Genomic DNA, 17,944 nt, shown 5'->3' on the forward strand with positions numbered 1-17,944 from the left:
AGGCTTCCCTGGGAAAAGGAACCGGAGAGCAACCCAAGTTTCAGTCCGGACTGTGCTCTCGCAGGGTTGCCATTGACCTTGTACTTGCAAGAGGTGCTCTGCGTTAGCTATTCACAACTGCGCATGCAATAAGGAGTTGACGGTTTGTTTGGTTTCGTGAAAGCCTGAGAAATTGTTTCTGTGAAAAATGAGCTTCCGTGCATGCTCTAAACGAGTCCTTTTGATCAAAATTTTCATTTGTAAAAATCATGTACTCAAAACCAACGTTTTTAATTTTCTGCCCCTTTGGGATTTACCTACATGCCGCTATTTCTATTTCAAAGTTGGCCTTCCAGTTCTGCTATAATTTTCATTTCAAAATATGACACGTACACGTATGCATGGGGAGGTGCGCACACATATGCATATAAAAGCTAGCCCCTAGAAGCTTATAGACGTAAGCACATAATACCACAATGTAACACCAAAGCATGAAAATCCTACTGGTGAAATAATAAGTAAAACAGATTTACTTTGATAATGACAATTCCTAGCCTATTTCATAGACAAAAACATTTCCTTTGGTTATCACACTCTACCCTGTACGTGGTAAACTTCGGGAGATGTATAATGTAATATAAACATTAATAGTTACACAATTGTGTTGTTTTAGAAAGACTATTTATAGAGAAAATACAAAATGCCTCCCTAAAGTATACTTAGACCTAAGCCACCATAATCTTCCTGCTCATACAGCAGGAAATCTAATACACCAGCTCAATAAACCTGTAGGAAACAAAGGTTTTATGTAGCATTAAGTGTCACAATATTAAAATGCCCACATTACTTTCAATTGCTCTTATAAGCTTCTTTTTAACAATCCAGAAAGTTGAGTGCCATTACGAGAACATTGTCCTACGTAGTAAAGGACAGGGAAGGAAAAACAAAAACCTCGCCCCTTTACCTGTGCGGATCTCTGATTAATACCACGGGTGCTTTTACACAAGGGTCTCCCTCCCTCGAACTCTCCTGTCTTACACGTTTTGGCGTTATCAGGGTATGTTCTGTCAAAGGGGCCAGAACATTTAAAGGGGTGTCAAAAAGCCGTGACAGCAATGGCAGCTCGGCCACATGACCTCTTTCGGCGTGGATTCCCTCTCCTGTAAATGTACACTCTGAGCTCTCGAGGCTATAATTAGACTACAAAGCTCTTTCAAAATACCAAGTACTTCATTCCATGAATGCTCATTACAAATGGTAATGTGGCCACAACAAAGATCACCACCCCCGGAAGTATACGTTTTTCCCAAACAGGGACAGTTGCTTTTGTGAGTTCTGCAGAGCATCTAGCACTCTGTCGCTGCTAATTAATACCTAATGACAATGATGAACCACTGGTGATATTCAGCTAACTAATTGGGGTCTAATAGTATCTCGGAAAGTTTCAACTTAATGGCCATTAAAATAGAATATCTTCTATTACTTCTGCACCTGCCAACTCCCCAAACTTTCTACAAACAGAAATTCATTAACCGAAGTTCTTTAATGAAATATTAATGGTACGGAAGTACTTTTTGAAGACCTAAGAAATGCCCAGGGTCAATAAAGGAATAGTGCCTTTAAGCAAAACTTTCCCCCTTTTTGTTGCTTGGGCAAGCTCGGGCAACAGAGCCTGACAGTCCTGCCTTGGGGTGTGTGGATGGATCTGAATCCAAGGGGCTGTCATTTGCATTTCTCCACGTGAGGGTGAATTGAAGGCATTTTCCATAAAAACATGGCCGCTCAGGGTTATGGAAACTATTAGGCTATAGAGATTTCACGATATTCACACATAAGGAAGCGTAACATGTTATAACACACTTCTAGAACACTGGGGTAGTTTGCATGCAGGTGATGGCAAACATCCACCCCTCCCCCCACCCTGTGCAGATGGCCTAAATACTGCAGCCTACAGGGAGCTCTACGGCCTTATCTTACAGAAAACCCTGTGAGCTAGATTATTTTTCCCCACCTTTCTAGAATATCCAACTTGTTAACTTTCACGGTCCCACGGCCCTACAAACCCTTTCCAGGCAGGCCTCAATGCGGAAGCTCTGCGAAATCTTTTGCTGATCTTTAGATATTTTTAAGTGACTTAAAATGAAATATTTTAAAATCCTGACTGTTAGCACTAAAAATGTACCAGTGCATTCTGGGAATCAATGGCATTTAGCGCTGCTGCCTTGTAAAAAACCAAATCCTAAATGGTTCATCCTAATGTTATTGGCAGATGTGGTTTTATACTTTTAAATTCCTTGGAGTTGCTGGAAAGGAAAAGAGAACACATAGATATGCCTATGCAGATGAAATGACATCATAAAATACCCGACTGTAAAGCAAGGGGGCTCTTTGTGGCTGGATTACTTGTTATTGAAATAGGGACCCAGAGCGAAGGAGAAAACGCATCATCTGCAACTGAAGGTTTTCAATGACTTTTTTCTCGTGCTCGGTCATTCTCATCACAACCTACACGTCGGGACGAAAGATTATTTCACGTTCTAAGGGAAAGACGCGCACATGCAGCCTTTACTTTGCAAACGGAGACCCTGGTGCCTCTCCCCGCTCTGCTGAAATACAGCAAATCTATCGTAGCGCCTACACGGTCACCAATATGTTTGTTGTTTCTCTGTCAGATGACTCCCTTTCATCATGACATCCAATTTCATCACAATTAATTCTATCCGCCACGTAGTCCACTACCGGCCTACTCCCAGACAATACTCGTCGCATTGGTATTTAACACCAAATATACTCCGTTTTTTGTTTTTTGTTTTTTCTGGGGTGGAAATGCTGGAATGGAAGAGGTACCCTTTTGGCCTCTTTCTTTCTTTTCTTTTTTTAAATTTCAAAACAATATTAAAATGCCTGTATTATTATAGTTTAAGGACCAAAGACAAAGAATGGAGACTACCACCGCGATGCAAATAACTCTACCGTAATGAACTGTTCCAACTGGAACTTGCCAGGGCAGGAAGTAGGCATTGAAGGACACGAGCTCAGGACAGGCACGGAGAAAAGCTGCTCCAGGGAGCAGGGGCTGCTCTGCATGAGGATCCTTGGACGTATATCCCTGCCTATATATCTTTGCCTCCTTATCGGTCTCCGAGACCCCCCACCCCAGCCCCGCCCCCACCTCGCACCCCGCCCCCACCTCGCACCCCGCCCTTTGACTCACTCATAATATCCTATTTGGAGCTAGGAAGAGAGAAATTTCATGCAAAATACTTTTCGCCACCTGGAAAACAATCTACCTAAGAGCAAATTCCTTGTGCTGGCGACTGTGAGGCTGGGCCCATCGCAGCCATTGTCATGCAAGCACAGTTGTAAGTAATAATGTGGCCTTTAATGACGGAATGATGGACCTGCCAAACACTTGCTCCTGCCATAGCCTGCCTGCATTTCCCTGCTGGAGAGCACAGAGATGCCCATCTGGGAGTTATTAACATATCCTCGTCAATTCAGAACCGACTTTAACATAATCCATATTTGTTGGAGAAAGTCCAACATCAGCTTGAGAACAGCAGTCACGTGGCTCAATGACACATTTCAAACAGCACACACGGAGCATGCTTGGGCAGCTAAGCAATTCAGAAATGCAAATCGCTGAAGCCCTCTCCCGACTAGATAAAAAGGACAAATCCCTTTTGGCAAAAGACTGGATGTCCTCTTAATGTCGCAGGAAAACAACCAAACCTAGGTAGGAAAGGTGCAAATTCCAGAGGCATCAGGTTGGGTTTGGTGAGTGGCCAGGAAGCTTATCTCTTGCGGTTTATTCCAATCAGGTTGGTGCAATCAATCTCACGTCGAACCTTGGACTTCAGCGGTTGTCAGGCAGAACTGTTTGTCTGGGATGCAGGAATACAGATGCTTTTAAACCAACGCTTGCTTGTTGACATATGTATAAGCACAAACCTCTCCCTTTAAAAACACACAAAGAGCTATGGGTTCCATTTCAACATCATCTCGCTTTTTGTTCTGAATGGGTTATTTACTATAAACACATCCCTGGAAGAAGCGAGATACGCTCTGCCCCGAAATGTGAGTCCTCAGGAAATTAAATTATATCAAAATGTCATGTAAGGGCTCTGGAAGTTATCTCCAAACTAGGCACAGATCTTTGTGGGTATAGAACACCATCTCCCCCCACCCCCGCCCCCCCCGCCCCCCGCACCATACTTTTTCAATGATTTTAACATGCAGAAAATACAGTTCATCAACCAAATTCCTTCGGTTGATAGATATTATTAGTGGTATGTCTGCTTTATAAGGAAAATAAGTTAAGGAATGAGAAGGGGAAAAAGCTTTTCCTTGAGGCCACCACCCAGTTCTCTTGATGTGGATTTTGGTGAAACTGTCATAAAACCCTATTTTTAGATTATGTAAATCAAAGCCAAATGCAGATTCTTCCTTCAAATGTTTAAGTAGATTCACGTGGCTGGGATACTAGATAGTAGCTTTGTACCAGGATTACATTCTCTGCGTTTGATAATTATGTCACGGTAATAGGAAAGAATGCCGTTGTTCTTGAGAGATGCATGTTGAAGCATTTAGGGATAAAGGGTTACGATACTTGCGACGTTCTCTTAAATAATTCCACAAGAAACATGATGAGAATGAATATGTATACCCTGAGAGAGCAAACAAACGTGGCAAAATGTACAAATGGTGACCCTGGAAGAAGGATCGATGTGTCTTCCAGATACCATTTTGGCAACTTCTGGGTGGCCTTGAGATTTTTCAAAGTAAAAAGTTGGAAATAAAATAAACTGGACTCACAGATACTACTCTGGAATTTTTTTTTTAATTTTTTTTTCAATGTTTATTTATTTTTGGGACAGAGAGAGACAGAGCATGAACGGGGGAGGGGCAGAGAGAGAGGGAGACACAGAATCGGAAACAGGCTCCAGGCTCTGAGCCATCAGCCCAGAGCCCGACGCGGGGCTCGAACTCACGGACCGCGAGATCGTGACCTGGCTGAAGTCGGACGCTTAGCCGACTGCGCCACCCAGGCGCCCCACTACTCTGGAATTTTAAGCAACAGAACTCACTGCGTGGACACGTTCTCCCGTCGACTATCCTTTGCTTAATGATACTATTGTGTATAAGGGTAGAATGTCCTGGAAAGAGAGGGAGATAGAGAGTAAGAAAAACCGAGGGGCACTACTCTACTGAGGGATAGGAGAGTGAGGTGGAAGAGACACAGAAAATGAAAGGAGTAAGATAGGAGGGAAGAGAGTATTGATAAAAGGAGAAAGCACGCCTCCTGATATTCTGAGCCTGAATATCAGGAGAAACCAGGGCCAATGGCTTGAGGCTGGGAAGGAGATGGCAGTGGTCTTTGGACAAAGGTCTTACCTGCAGGGGAGACAGAATGCAAAAATCCCATTCTTTCCCTCCCAGCAGAAGAGGACGGGGCAGCCCGGCCCCTACTGGCAGCATGCCCTTCCCTCCCCAGGGAGTGGAACTCAGCCACGGGGCACCTGGAAACTAGTCTGAGCCTTGTGCCACAGAGCTGGACATAGGCAGTGCCACAAAACGTGTGTGCCCCATACCCCACCCTCCTGTGGAAACCCATCAGACCCTGGGACCCAAGAGGTAGGGCTGGGTGTGGGGGGTTGGTCTTTAGACTTTTGACATGTCTCTACCTTTGTGGTTTGGGGAATATAGAAAGTAGAAAATAGCAAATCATTTGCCTTCATTTGAGTGCATACGGTTTTTAATTCACCCCTGTGAACTACAGAAAACCCTGATGGTGAAACAACTCACTACAATTGTCCCGTCAAGGTTGGGAACCAAGATATGCCCAGAAAAAGTGTCCATGATAGTGAATAGCCATCAGACCAGGAAGAGGTACCGATATAAAAACCAGGGGAAAGAAAAGGGTGAGGGGAGATGGGGAGAAAAGGGGCCAAAGGGGTCTGATGTGTTGGAGTGACACGGTCCAGTTGTGGGTCACAGGATTCTAATTATGGCTATACCCAACTGGGTAGGTCACTCCAACTAGCCTACCCCAATGAGGAGCGACTTCGGGGGTCTCTTTCGCCTCTGAATTCTGGCAGGGGGAGCCCTCCATGGTTGGTTCAGCCTCAGAGTCCAGAAATTCCCATGGACTGATACCAACAAAGCCGAGCAAACCCGTCTTTTTTTGGTCTGGAAATAAGTTGGAGCAGGAAGAAGTTTAAAGAAACTGCTTGCCTTTGTCTTGCTTGTCCTATCCTCCCCCAGTTACTAAAGAGTTTGGAGCAATACTATTTGCTCCCAGGGAAAGAAAGAGCCTCAAACAGCTTCAAAATTCACCGCCGAGGTCAACTAACCGGTGTCAAACAAAAGCCCCCGGGGACTCATAGACCCACGTGCAGAGAAACCCTGAGTCTGCGTCACCTTCCTACAGCTCACCCTGGTCCTTGCTCTCAGCATCCTGGTGCCTCTGTGTGACCATCTTCTGGTTTTCTGCTCCCCTTGATGTATATTCATTTTAATCTGATCTTCCTTATAGAAAAAGATTAGGGGGTGGAAAGTAGGATTTGTTCTGGGCCCTGTACTGTCCCGGAGATGGCCCCAGGCAGAGAAGCGCTGGGGGTTCAGAGCCAGTCCGCTCAGGGATCAGTCCAAGAGCTGTGTCATCTGTGGTTTTCTCTCATGGAGTTCAGGACATTTGGCTGCTTTGATGCAGTGGTATTTTGCACAGGGCATTCAGTAGGATGGAGACCGTGGGGTTTCCATGTGGGCTCTGAGGAAAATGCCAAGTGACTAACATAAAAGCTTAGTCTGAGAACTGACCATAGCACATTACAAGTTATATCCTAGGGAGATCATGTTTTTTCTTTTAAATATGGCAGCTCTTCAGCCAAAAGCAGCAAACAAAGTGCCTGCTCCTTCACGTGATGGAAAGGGTTGCTCAGTTCACGCTGCGAGGCAGCTGTATGGTAGAATAATGCCGATTCAGGCTAAATTGCTGCCTCCTTGGGGCCATTTGGTCTTTTATTTGAAACCTGAATTTCTCACAAAAGCATAACAGAAGGGAAAATACAGTTGCCTGAAGGAAGAAGGGACATCAATGCCACGACTCCACCACATGCCAAGGGTTCTGGGGTCCAACCTCCTTCCTGCTCCTCTCCCACACTTTGCCTTGGCTGCACTTCCCTTCATGGCGCTGTGGAAGACTTATTCCTACAGACATCCCCTGGAGCCTGAGCCCGGGGTGTTTGTACTTTTCGCTTGGCAGTGTTGAAATAAAACCTACGTCTAAGAAACCTACATAGCGGCAGACATCTTAGGTCCCGTCTACTTAACCATCGAACCTGGAGTCATACGAGAATTACACACAGCGGAGTGGAGACCCCGGATTGTTAGAGAAGATCTGGAATATGGAATTCTGTCCAACAGACCAAAGCAGTGTGGAGAATGCAGAAAGTTCTGCAAGGGGGTACAAATGAACACCAAATATTTACTCTTGGGATGCGTCCGTTGTTCATTTCCAGCCCCGCAGAGCAACGCCCTGGCGTTTCTCCCCACAGGATACAGAGGCATTATACCGAGCCACATCTGAGAATTCAAAGTGTAATGTGTCAGCCATGCTCTGGAACAAACCAGAGGTGGTAGTACCTGGGAAAGTCGGATATAGACTATGTAAGGGGAAATTTACTGTGATATTTCAGCCAATGCTGTTTTAGTGGCTTGTGAACCCTCCAAACGTACCAACAGGGGGACAGTTCAAAGGAGTGAGAAATCGATTTCTAGGGCATCGCTCTCCTCTTGCGTCTGCAAGGGTATGGGCTCAACTATCCACTTCTTGCAATAACCAATTCCCTCACTGTATTGAGGAGCTGGGATCCACAACTCCTCTAGCTCCGGTGTCTTCCCTTGGGACTAAAGCCACACCAAATGCCAGGGAGGGGCCACTTCTACCCTAGAGCTATTGAATCTGTTTCTTTTCTCTGTCCTCTCACTAGCAACAGATGGCAGCCCCTGCTCCCCGCTTCTGCCTATAGTGGGAGACAGTCAAACCCTTGTGTAAGAGAGACAACTCGCCTCCAGTAGAAAACGAAATAGACCAGGTCAGTGGCTCCCACACTTTAGCCACATGAGAATCCCCTGGAGGACTTGTTAGCCCACAGGACTTGTTAGCCCAATTTCAGGGGTATTTTCCACTCATGTCTCCTGTCTGTCACAGGCCAGCTACAGCTCTGCTCTGTGTCACCTTCCCTCCGTGATCCGGTGTAATGAATCTGGCTGGGATGGTGCCCGTCCCGTGGCAGAGGGCAAAGGACATGGTAAACTACTGGTTAGCTCTTAAAGCTTTGGCTTAATAGTTAAGTGGCTCAATTAAATCACATGGCCAAATTTGGCATCAGTGGCAAGGGAGGGGCAGTTTTTTGTGAATACTGACACAGTTTGCCACCTCCCCCAATATCAGCTATCTCCTTCTTCCATGGTCAGTGAGATCACAGTCTGACAACACAAGTCGTTGCCCCAAATAAAGACTGAGTTTCTCAGATTGTCCTCCAGCTAGGGGTTGGCCCATACCAATTAGAGTCAATGGGATGCCAGCAGACTGTGGTATAATTACTCCAGAAACTTTCCTAAAAGCATAGCACAGACATGTCCTTTCTGTGTGTGTGTGTGTGTGTGTGTGTGTGTGTGTGTGTGCTTCATTCCTTTCTCCATCCTCTTGCCTACAATGCCCATGCTGGCATTTTGGAACATGAGATCGATAGAAAAGATACAATGTATGTGGAATACCATACCAGACCCAGACCACCTACCCACACTTGGAGATGAGAGAGAAATAAAATTCTACCTTGTTGAAAGCACTATTATCTTTGAATTTGTCACTAGCCTCTGAATATAATCACAAGTAAGGCACCCTCAGAAAGGCTTTCTTTTGAAGTTTGCTCACTTCTGTCTGTAGCTCCTTGGGTTCCACTCATCCATCAGCTCTTTTCTGAGCTTCTGAGCCACAGTCTTTCCTCCACATCCATTTTTTTTTTCTCATCCTTAGCAATGCGGTGAGGGTGTCTACAAGAGGGGATCAACTACGGCTTCATTCCTTCTAGGAGCATAGACTGACTATAGATGCGTAGAGTGTGACGGGGGGAAAGTGACAATGCAAAGGGGAAAGCTTGTGCGGCTAGGCCTTTCCTAAGGAACTTCCAAAATAGGCTTCAGCACATAGCAACTCAGATGACATTGTTCCTCTTTCCTGTCAAACCTCCCCTGCGATTCAGGAACATTTCCTACGTCTGGGTTTATGTGACCTGCACGCCCCGGGTTGCCTCATCCGACCACAGGTAGCAGCGACAACACATAAATGTTGAAGGATCATTGTTAGCAGCCAGGTGATCATGTTTCTCTCCTCTCCTCTCCTTTCATTCTTAACTCCCCATCCCTGTGTCTGCACTCGGGCAGCTTGTTCCCACCCTGCCTGGTTCGGTCATCTGTCCAAAGTCTACTGCTGCCTACATCTCCCCACAGACAGAGTGGGCATGGGACAAGAGGAGAGAAGAGGTGTTAACAAAAGGCTGGCAAGGGGGAAAGAGACGCATCGAGTGGGAGATGACCAGCCTCAGAGCTGAAAACCAGAGTCGTGCATGTTCAAGGCCTCACTGGGACACAGTAAAGAGCTTGAGAAAGTAATCTAGAATGTTCTATCAGTGCGCAGACATGCTACCAGTTTAGTGACATGGTTGGTAGACTATAAATTTATATACTTTTAGGAGGATTTCTCTTCTGCTGGAGAGCCATCTGTTGGGGGCATTTCACAAAAGACTCTATTGCTCTAGACATCATAAGTCATCTAATAAAACAGGATGTCCCAAGGTGACAATGGTTATATTTCCAAAAATCAAACAAACAAAACCCACTTTTCGCTGTCAAATAGGGTTGAGATGCACCACATACAACGTTCTCCTGGAAATCTACGACGTATGTTGGCACATTAAAGGCTCTAAGAATTTCTGGAGCAAAGAAGCCCATTTATTTCTTCACATGTATAGAACCAAATGTACTGAACCATAGAATCCTTCTTTTGAGTATAATATCTATTAATATCTTATGGAACGTTCCTCAGGACACAGTTTAAGAAACTGTTTCAAAAGAATACAAACTTTATGCGCTATGCGCTATGTTATTTTTCATAAAGGAGCTATTGCAACCTGTACTCCTGTGAATATTCATAACCTATTGGCATTTCAGTGGGACCACACAAGCATTAAACACGACAAAGCGGTGCTCGAAATCACGTGCCAGTGGCACCAAACTCACAAAATTTGGTTCATGCCATCTACCCCAACCCCAAAACTGTACCGCAAGAGAATAGTTTAAAAGTAGCTGGAATCAACTAAGAAAAGAGAATGAACCATGATGAATAGTTAATAATAAACCACAAGGGAATACCCGTCTAGAAATGTCTACATGGAGACGAGACCACGACAAGGAGGAATGATTTGGATCAAATTATGCAAAAGGAAAAACACAGCGAGTTTGGGAGGATACAATGTACTACTTTAAGTAGGACATTAGCCTAGGGCTTTAGTGGCTCAGCAGCTTTCTCTGCCCAGAGGCAGTGGGAACTAGAAAGAGCTTAGGCTTTAGAGGCCACTTATCCTCATAAAGCCCTGCATTTATTGCTATTACAACATTTCCCACAGTGCATTGTAATCATTATTTTTTTGGTGGTTTACCTTATTATACTGTGCGATCCCTAAGGACAAGTGTTATCTCTTACTGCTCTCCCAATCCCAGTCAAGGCTTGCCCTACTAGGCCCACAGTAGGCATCCAGGAACGTTCGTTGAATGAGTATCTATGAGAATTCTGGCTGCGTCGTTGGATAGCCAGACTCCAGGCGGAACCTCGGTGAGTTAATGGGACTGAGAAGGTTTACAATTGTACAGATTATGCGCCCGTGTGCATGTGGCAGAGGGAAGACAGAAGCAGCAGCAAAGGTTTCACTCGTTGAGTAATAATGGTTGCTTCTGGAAGGGGGAGCTGGGTTGCTGGTTGTCAGGAGCGGGTAGGAGACGTAGGTTTCATTCACAGGCTTTTCTTCATCTGGGTTTTATCTCCTGATAATGTACTTCCTATTCAAAAGTTAATACATAGTATTTGCAAGTCTCTATGAGTGACCACTGGAGTATGAGCTCCTGAATGCTGGCGATGAAAGATTGCACTTTTTGTTTGTTTGTTTGTTTGTTTGTTTCCCCTCTGCTCACTAACCACCATCTAGCACTGGAATAAAATTATTTGTTGGTTGAATGGCTCATGGCCGGCATAGGTAAGAAGCAAACCTAAACCAATCCCTCCACAGAAGGCCTCAACTCTGCTTTTCCAGCCTTGGGTCTCACCCACCACAACCCTGCACTAAAGTGTAGAAACTCTTGCCATTCTCTGAACACCTCGCACATTCTCCTGCCTGTGTTTGCACAAAATCTGCCTGTAGAAACCCTCTCCACGTTTAGAGGGCCGGCTCAAAACGCCTGCTCTTTTCATGAAGCCTCTCCTGAAACCCTCATCAACATCAGAACGAATGCCCCTTTTTCTGTACCTCACAGTACATCGCACCTTACTTTCTGTGCTTGATTAGTGCCTAACTTAACCACAGAGCTGGCCAAATGTAATCACCGCAGAGCAGGGGTCCTGTGCGTAAGCTCTGGAGCTGCCGAGTGGTGGCTGTGTGCACAGGCTGTGGAGTCCAAGTGCACCAGGTCAAATCCTGTTTCCGCAGTGGACCAGTAGGACCTCCTGCAAGTTTTCTCGCTGGTCTAACGGTAATCTTGGTACCCTTTGCGAAAGGGTTATTTTGCGGATTAAAGGAGCTATTCTAACTGTCTTTACATGAGACCAGTTCATTTGGAAAATAAAGCAGGTGGCACAGGGTAGTAAATTTCAAACGTCAGTGTGCACGGGAAGTTCATGTTGAAATTCCGATTCCAGACTCTCTTTAAACGGTTCTGTTTCAGTAGGTGTGGACGGAGCTTGGGAAGATGCATTTAACAAATGCCTCACTCAGCCAAAACATAAGAGACTCTTAAAAACTGAGAACAAACAGGGTTGATGGAGGGTGGGAGGGAGGGGAGTGTGGGTGATGGGTATTGAGGAGGGCCCCTGTTGGGATGAGCACTGGGTGTCGTATGGAAACCAATTTGACAATAAATTTCATATTAAAAAAAAAGAAAAAAGAAAAAAGAAATTAAAAGATAAAAACAAACAAACAAACAAAACCACAAATGCCTCACTCAACTTCGTATGATGGCTCTCTGGGACATTGCCCCCAGTCGGTGGCTTCTAACTTCTGATCTACAGGTTAGAACCGCGTGAGGAAGGTTTAAGAGAAACCCCGTAGAGAGTCAGAGCCCCAACTCCAAGGTCCTAATTTAAGTTTTCTTGGGTAGGCCTGGGATATCAGCATCTTTAAAGACTCTCCTTGGTGGTTCTACCATGCAGCTAGGGCTGAGAATACCTGCTCTGTTTAGGTTGTTTAAATGTGTCCATTTAAAAATCATTAAAATCCAGTTGAAATGGATTCCCCTTGAAACAGAATATATATGAAAATAAGGACTCTGAAGATTTGGTTTGTATCTAAATGAATAAAATATCATAAAAGAGAAATGTAATTCAAGTACACAGTGACCAAATGATCATTCCTGTTGCATTAATTTGTCTTAAAAACTTACAAGACAAAGGCCAATGGGTGAGCCTCACCAAACATCAGCATGCACCCATCAGGAAAGGCAAAGCAGTTGATTGGCAGTGACATTTGCAATGTACCTATTGTTTGATGCACGCAGTTCTTAAAGTGGAACATCTTCTAAAGTCCGTGGTACACTAACTGCTATGAGAGTTTTGGGCATGTGTTCTTACGGTTAACAATGTAAAAAGGTATTTATGTCTTTAATTGAAAGGAGCAAGCAAATCGATTCCACTAAGATACCAATTTTTGTACAAATCTAGGAAACCAAATTTCTAAAGAATGTCATTTTCAATTCCGTAGTCTTCCAAGAATTTCAGCCCAAACAGACTGAAGTAGAACATGAAATGAATCATCGGGATGAAAGGGTGAAATTATTCAGGGCAAACAGATTTTGTTTATTTTAAAACCAATCTGAAATAGTCTGCTCCTTAAAAAAATATGACTCAAGGTAGATAGCAAGTAATTTGTATGACGTGGACAATGTGATTCATGAAAACCAGCCATTCTGGCTACCTAACCATAAGTGTATAATATCTCACAGAACAAGTCATTTATACGGAGCTGTCAGGAAAGAAAAGTAGGAATGAAATTTGTCCCATTGTGGATTTCCTGTTGTGGGTTTCCCTAGAAATCCGGCTATAAAATAAGATATCAAACTATCATCAGTGAAATGGCGATTTGGCTGAAATCTGAAAAACTAAACGCACACTGTATTTTCCACAACATGCATGTAAGAAACCAGCCCCTGGATTGAGAGTATAGTAACAATTCACTCATTTGGAATCATGAATTGAATCACTCCAAACTTTAAGACCAAGGATTTTTTCTCAGGAAACTGTTTTTGGGTTCACGATGCACGTATGCCCTGAAGTCAGACCTCGGGTGCTACATCCGTCATTTTGTTGAAAGCCCGCGCGGTCATCTTCTGGATTTCTGGTGTACCGTATTCTCTGGAATATTCCCGGGACTTCAAAGACAGTGAAGCATCATGGAAATACCACGCTCGGGTAAGTAGGACTTCACCAACCACTTTGATATACGGCACCCAAGCTTGTCAAGCCAAAGACACGAAATCCCCTTTTAACCGTAATCTCAATGTGATGCGTCTTCAAATATCCAGTAATAAAAAATTAAAAACATGTTCCTCTTCTCTTCACACACATCCTCCTGCCCCCACGCCAAGGTAAAGAGAACCTGCTGTTGTGACTTCTGATGTTCGGATCACGAGAACCAATGACCTCTGGAAGCCTCAAAGGAAAGATCGTGGTGTGTGTACTTGTGGCCCTCAGCCACCACCATTGATTCCAACGTAGGCCCTTGAGCCTCAAAGGACAAGTGTAAACAAAAGTTTCTCATTAAACCTGAGGTTAGCATTAGTAAGATTGCCCAAAGATCACATTTGAAGATAACCGAAGTGTTACTATATTCCTTTGTGCAGCCCAGCCATGACCCTAATTAATGTGTCTAGGGTGGACATGTATTTCTTCAAGTAATGGGTAGTTTTGTTTGGACAATTAGACCAAGCTGACAAGGAAATTTTCCATTAAACCAAGTCATAAAAAGTACATTATTCAGCATTATGATGAGTTAAGCAGTATTTATTACCTGAACTTTACAATACTCTATTATCAATCATTACCTGCCATTAAGGTATGTTAACATGAGATCAAAGAGAGAAGCCAAGCTAAACAAACAGTCCTGTCTACGAGTCGCTTTAGTGCTGTTTGTTTAAAGAGAGGCAAATGCCGTTGAACTTAAAGATGAACAATTTGCATTTAACCAGAAGATGCAAATCAGCGGTACTGTGACAAGGCAGTAGTTCTATAAATTCCACGCTTGTCATTCAATAGACGAGGCAAAGCTGGTTTCTAGGGAATTTCTAAAAGAAAAAATGTAATCAAAGTAAAACGTGAGATACGAAAGTCCGATTTTGATGGGTGCTAGTAAAGATTCATTGTTGTATCAATTCTCAGCAACAATGCTGCCTCGGAAGTCACTAAAAATGATATCAGCTGAATGGATCTAAAGAGGAGGCTGAATGTTTCTAGCAAAGTTGTAAAACCTTGGAAACCACCTCCTGAACAAACACTCTGAGAGCTCAGAAGTCTAAGATGAGCTTACAATGCCTTGACTTAAAAATCTATTCTTGTCTCCACCTCTTCCCTTTTACTCTGGAGCTAAGAGCACAAACAAGGTTTCTGAAAGATATTTCCTTGAAAAATACATTCCTCTTTCTTTGTTCCAGAAGCACACGACCCATCCTTTCTGAAATAAAGCTTGTTCATCCGTGCCCACTGGCTTCTCTTCCCACATCTTAGAGCTGATGTTCAAGAGACGGCTAGTGTTCAACTTTGGCTCAAGGTTGTCTACAAAGAGCTGGAAGGGCTCTTTAATACTTCTCATGCAAATATAGTAAAGGGTCGGCTTGAGGATCAAACAGCCTTTCCAGTTTCTATCTGCCTTTTCTAACTGATCTAAGATGGACAATACACAACCATGGCAAAGGAAGGGAGGCAATATCCTCATTTTCTTTATATTTAGCATTAGGCAATCCTACAGATTTAATGTGGAACTTTTCCTTATCATAGAACATCAGTTGGACAATTGTTTTCCAAATTGTGTTACTGACAAGGATTCTCAAAAGTAACTAACCAAGTAACTAACCAAGTGGTTGGAACCAACCACCAGCCAGGGGCGCCTGGGTGGCTCAGTCGGTTAAACGTCTGACTTTGGCCCGGGTCATGATCTCGTGATTGGTGAGTTCAAGCCCCACACTGGGCTCTGTGCTGATGGCTCAGAGCCTGGACACTGCTTCGGATTCTGTGTCTTCCTCTCTCTCTCTCTGCCCCTCCCCTGCTCATACTCTGTCTCTCTCTCTCAAAATAAATAAACATTTTTTAAAAAATAATAAAAAAAAGAACCAACCACTAGCCAATCAGCAAAGAACACTGAGCAACTCACCGCAGGGGGGGATCACAATGGGATGAAATTTGGCCTCCACTTTATAACGTGCAAGGCTAGATACATAGGAAGAAGGCTGACGCCGTTGACCAGGATTTGGGAAGAGCAAGGAAAGTCAAGTGAGAAGTGGGCACCATGGTCTGGTAGTTAAGCCATCTCTCCATTCAGTGCACAGGGGCACAGAACTCTGAGTTAGCCACTGAGCAGTTTGGATGCAAGCTGGGGTAGACTTCAGACAAGCAAACGGGGGCAAGTTGTAGCCATTCTCGGTGGCCTAAGGACTGGAGCAAAATTCCTCTATCTCTATATAGGTGACCTTTTTTTATCCAATAGCTGAGCCATGGGAATACACATGGCATAAGTAGACCCACCCGACAGGTGTAGAGAGGATCCGTGGGGGCTCTGAGGGAGGGATCTGCAAGTTTGCAATGTATGTTTGGAAGTAAATTGTGAAAGCCTTGAAGGCCAGGCTTAGCAGAAGGAAGTTGACCGTGTTAAACAGTGATTATCCTCTGCTAGTCTCTAAAGAGGGGCATGGCCTGAAGAAATGGCACTGGGGAAGATTCATTCTGTGGGAGAGTGGTAGGGAGGATGGAAAGTGGAGAAGCTGGAAACCAGGAGTCCAGCCCAGCCCCGACCACGTCAGCCATCTCAGCAAGGCCATGGGGTAGAAGCCTCAGGCCGTTGCGAATGGCGAGGCACTGGGAAACTAGAAATAACAGAGCAGTAAAGGAGAGGCTCCCAAAGCTTGGGGCTATTGCAGTGTGTGACAAAATAAAAATGGATACTGGGGTGCTGGGATTGTCATAACTGAAGGCCCCCCCAATTCTCATTCTCCCTTCCTTCCTCTACTAACGGAATCTTGAACTTAGAGGCGGTATCGTAGAATGGTTAAGACGACAAATTTCAGACCCAGCCTGTGAGTGTTTGAATGCCACCCCCAGCACTTCTTCGATGACCTTGGGCAAGTTAGTCTACCTCTCTGTGCTTCTGTTACCTTACCTATAAAATGGAAATAATGCCAGTACTCATCTCATGGGGTAGTAAGTCATGTGTGTGAAGAATGGTGCTTGGTTCCTGGGAGTACTGTGTAAGCATCAGCTATTACTGTTAGCTGAGCACACAGCCTTAGCATTTCCAGCTATGTGTGGCCATGTGGCTACATTACGGCCATTGGGATGTGAGTGGGAGCGATGGGCACAATTTTCAGGGGGCCCTTGTAGGGTGCCTCTTCCCCTTCCTGTTGGTCAGATTGTGGACATGATAAGACCATGGGCTGGAAACCGTGTGTGAAGAAGCCAAAGTTGTGGACGCAGTGATTGCCATATCAGCCCTGGGCCGCCTAGGGTGAGATTGTTGCCTGAGAAAAAGAAACCTGTATCCGATTTAAGGCACTATGACTGGGGGGTTTTGGTTATAGCAGCTGACCTGTATTCAAATTAATACGCATGGCTATCATGGATCTGGATACAGCTTCTTGGGGGCCTCTTATAAAGCTTGTTGGGGGGATCTGGACAAAGCTGACTGCATGGGCTGTCTCCGGGACTGGGTAAATGTAGAGTGTCCATCCACCGCTGCTCAAAATGATCTGGGCTCCTGTCAGCCCGCTTACGATTAGACGTTTAGCTTGCGTCACTTGCGGGGAGGGCCGGGCTCTCCCTGCTTCTCGGCACCCAGGTTGTGAGACAGCGAAACTGACTTTTGTGCGCTGGCTCTGCCCTCTCAGTGGGTCCTCCGTGCTCATTTGCACTTAATTTTTTCCCACATGAAAATGTTGGCATTGGGGCGCCTGGGTGGCTCAATCCGTTGAGCATCTGACTCTTGATTTCGGCTCAGGTCATGATCCCAGGGTCGTGGGATCGAGCCCCAAGTTGGGCTGTGTGCTGGGCATAGAGCTTGCTTGAGATTTTCTCTCTCTCTCTCTCTCCTCCCTCTGCTCCTACCCCTGCTTGCGTACTCTCTGTCTCTCTCTAAAAATAATGTTGGCATTTGAGGATACTGTGGTGACTCACCTAGATGTCACCTATTCTCAGGAATGGCCATGCCTGAATTACTAAGAAAATGATGCTACCAAAAAAAAAAAATGATAGGAGAGGGGGCATAGAATGCAAGGTGGCGGTCCAGGACATGCCAGGGGATGGCCAGCTACTGGTTGGAGATGTGGGCCTGAGTTTAGGCGAGAAATGGGGCCACGTGATACAGTAAAATTTGATTGTGGCCTGGTAATCTATAGCTACTACCCCGAACCCTGGGTATGGCACTTAGAGCTTTGCTTC

Source organism: Prionailurus bengalensis, chromosome C1 (assembly GCF_016509475.1).
Source record: "Prionailurus bengalensis isolate Pbe53 chromosome C1, Fcat_Pben_1.1_paternal_pri, whole genome shotgun sequence".
Taxonomy (NCBI): Eukaryota; Metazoa; Chordata; class Mammalia; order Carnivora; family Felidae; genus Prionailurus; species Prionailurus bengalensis.